Raw genomic sequence first — 3,596 nt, 5'->3', positions numbered from 1 at the left:
GGGGGGGGGAGAGAGAGAGAGTGTGTGTGTGAGTGCAATGCAGTGCAAGGGTGTGTTGTGCCGGGCTGAGGGAGGCGCCGGCGCCACCGAGACGAGGACAGGCATTTTACATTACCCGCCGGTCCTGATGCGAGGTAATTGGCGCTGCTGCTGACGCGCAGAGCATGGCATGGCAAAGGAGGGGGAGGGGTGGGGAAGGGTGCGGGAAAGGCGGGGAAGTGCACTGGAAAGTCAGAAGGTGCCAAGACGCACCTTTACTGCCTGCACTGTCTCCATTGTACACTGATATAGCAGCAATCATTAATGATCGCTGAATTTTTAGCATACAACGTACACTGTTGAGTTTTCAGAGCATTCTTCCTAAATTTCAGGATATCGACGAGGTCGGAGAAAATAGATCAGACAATCTAAATACACCCCCGTAAGGAGCCATGCTGAGCGACGGTAGGCATGCCCGACCGCACGCCAGGATCCGGTAGAATATCAGCAGAAAATAAAGACAGCGTGCCATACTACGTTAAATTCAAAGTAAAGCACTGCGTACCAGGTGTAACTGTGAATGCGCAGCAGTGTTGCGGGTTTGCCTATCCACTTTGCCCGTAAGGCGCCATGGCCCCTGCAGCCCTGGCAGGTATGCAATCCCGCAACACTGCTGCGCATTCACAGTTACACCCGGTACATGTAAGCATGGTGAAGTAGACGGGACCCACTGCCAACAGAGCCGCTGAGTGAGTTGGACGGGCTGCCCGCTGCTTTCCGGGGTCCACTACCGCTATTAGCAGACACAACAAAAAGGAAGAAACACGATAGTGGACTTGCTCGCAGTTACTTCAGAAGGCGCCGGTAGGAGAGACCGGTGTCCACGTTCGCATGATTAGCGAAATTGCACGTGGCGTGGACTGAGGTGTGTGTTAGAGAGAGAGAGAGAGAGAGAGAGAGAGAGAGAGAGAGAGAGAGAGAGAGAGAGAGAGAGAGTCTCCCCGTTATGATGGACATGGGGACGTCTGCATTCAGAGCGTTTCTGCTGATAGCCACGCGCCGCAAGTCCCAGAAGTTCCTGCACCATAATTACTTCACGAACAATTTTTATATACAGACAATAAATAAATCAAAATGACGTTATTATTGCTATTGATTCGGCCTCTCTCACAGCCACACACTCTTGGAGGTAAAACTATTAAAAGAGCTCACCGGGCTCCGGGCTCGGAGCGTCCAGCCCTCGGGAAACAGCCTGGAGTAGCACTAATTAGTATGCGAACGGAGAGGCGACCAGGCAAAGAGGCGAAGCGGGCCCGATAGAAGAGCCAGTACAGTGGCTTTCTGTTTGATGACAAGCTTTAAGTGTATTTTGACTGGCCTCTGTTCACTTTAGAGGATGGCTCACTGATGCTCTACCGCCTTTGCGAATTATAACGTTGGACGTCGACGCCGCTCCGCTGGTGCCGGGTACCAGTACACCGAGAGAGAAAAAGCTAGATAGTTAATTTGAAGAAAATCTCAACGAGAATTTCGTTTCGTAATTTGAAGAAAATCTCAACGAGTATTTCGTTGAGATAGTCAATATTGAAAGAAGGTTTGATGGAGGTAATTTTCACACAACTGACAGGATGATGGTAACCAAGATGGAAACTCGGGTGTCACCGTATCAGTTTTCTGAAACTACTTAAAATTTTGTCATTTTATATTTTATTAATGTTGTTCCTTTTGTTTGTATTTGGACTATAAAATTGGTGAACTTTTGAACTTGAACTTTGGCTCCACTATAGTGTAGCTGACTCCTTTTTGATATTTTTTGGGATACATTTTGAATTTTTGATTATTTCTTCCTGTTGCATATAGAGCTGCTTTAAAAGCCTTTTCTCTGAGGCACTGGGCCGGCTCCCAGCGTGGTGCCTCATCTCGTGTGTCTGGTTCAGTAATTACCGCCATGTACACCCCCGTTGCTCAAATCACACTTAATCCCTCCGCGCGCCGAGACGACGGCGTGATTCGCGATGACTTTATCGACAGCAGGAGCGCCTATCACTGAATGATTATTCATTCGGCTATAAAGCATCTATACTAATTACATAATGCCGCGGTACTCACATACGAGGCAAATTGGATGCACTGTTAAATTTTTGCAATAAAATTCGTCGCAAAAACTTGTTGGAGACCCCCAAGCGTTACGTACAGGTATGCGTTATTTGCTCAATACCTACATGTATGAAGCAAATAGAGTGTACATGCGGCCAGGTATGTACAACCATTTGCAGTCTACGGAGCATTTATTTGCAATATTGCAAAGCATTCTTTTCACCTACTTACTTCGATAGCTACAAAATACGCCCAAGCTTCGTGGAGACTAGAGTACTGCCGCTTCGACTCGAACCTTCCATCCTTCCATCTTGACATCTACAGTCAATCTGCACTACTTCATCACGTGATCAAGCCCGCCGTTTTATGGCTCCATGTTAAAAAGTAGGCGGGAGTCTCTGTTGTTTCGTTTTATTCCCTATTTTCTGATGCAGAATTATTCCGGGACGAGCAAAAGAGCGGCGTTAAGTCGTTCGTTCCCTCAGTGTGTGTGTGCATGTGACCACCTCAATTCCACGTAGCTTAAATCAAGCGAACATTACGACCGAAAAGTCATCAAGAGGTCCGGCTGTAAGTCATGGGGTGGCAGGTAGCCAAGAAAGGATGCCACCTTGTCAATTTTCGAGCAAGTTTGTCATCCTGGTCGTCCGCCTCAGCTCGCTACAAGTTACACCGCTCTTTGGCCTCGGAACGACCGTCACAACGAGTGACCGAGGCTCATGCGCACTTTCCCCGCAGACCGAGGGGACATGGAGAGGCAGGCCGCGGCCGATAAGAGACTCGTCGCGGAAGATGTGGCGGTGCGGCGTCATGAGGCTCGGCTCCGGGCGCTCCGCCGCCAAGGCCGAGCAGCCCGAGTAGCTGCAGCCGAAGGAGAGTCGAAGAGAGGCGGAGGCGACGCGGTGACGGCGGCCGATTCCCAGCTCAGAATGTTGCTGCTCCTCAGGAAGCCAATTTAGGCGCTGGACCAGTTGAACGTGGTGTGCGCACGTGTGGGGGAGAGAGAGGAGAAGGGGGGGGGGAGAGAAAGAGAGGGAGAGAGAGAGGGAGAGAGAGAGGGAGAGAGAGAGAGAGAGGGGGGGGGGAGGGGAGGTAGTGTGGATGCAGTAGAACCTGCCCATGTCTAACCGCCCATTCGACGTCACTTCTTGTTCCATCCGCTAATCAGCCTGGCAGGCTAGATCAGTGTCTTAACGCGGCAGCTTCTGCACTGTTAGAATTTATGTCGTTCATTGGTTTTAATCAATGCCCCAACACAGAGAAGGCTTGGTCATCATTTAAAACTAAAGATGAAATGTTTTGTAGCAATTAGAATTTAATTTTGATAGCTTAGACTACTTGGTATATATTGAAGCGCCTACTGTATGGGGGGCAACAGCTGATTAGACGTGTGGCCTAATCTGGACCATCAGGCGTCTGAGGGCGGATTGAGCTATAGACGGGAGGAGCGAGGAGCGAGAGAGGCAGGAAAGCGATGAGGAGCGAGAGAGGCAGGAAGGATGTAGGGAGAGAGGCAAGGG

Source organism: Frankliniella occidentalis, unplaced genomic scaffold (genome assembly GCF_000697945.3).
Source record: "Frankliniella occidentalis isolate FOCC.00 unplaced genomic scaffold, Focc_3.1 Scaffold93, whole genome shotgun sequence".
NCBI classification, from domain to species: Eukaryota; Metazoa; Arthropoda; class Insecta; order Thysanoptera; family Thripidae; genus Frankliniella; species Frankliniella occidentalis.
The sequence above is the reverse complement of the archived record's forward strand: the minus strand, read 5'-3'. Positions refer to the sequence as shown.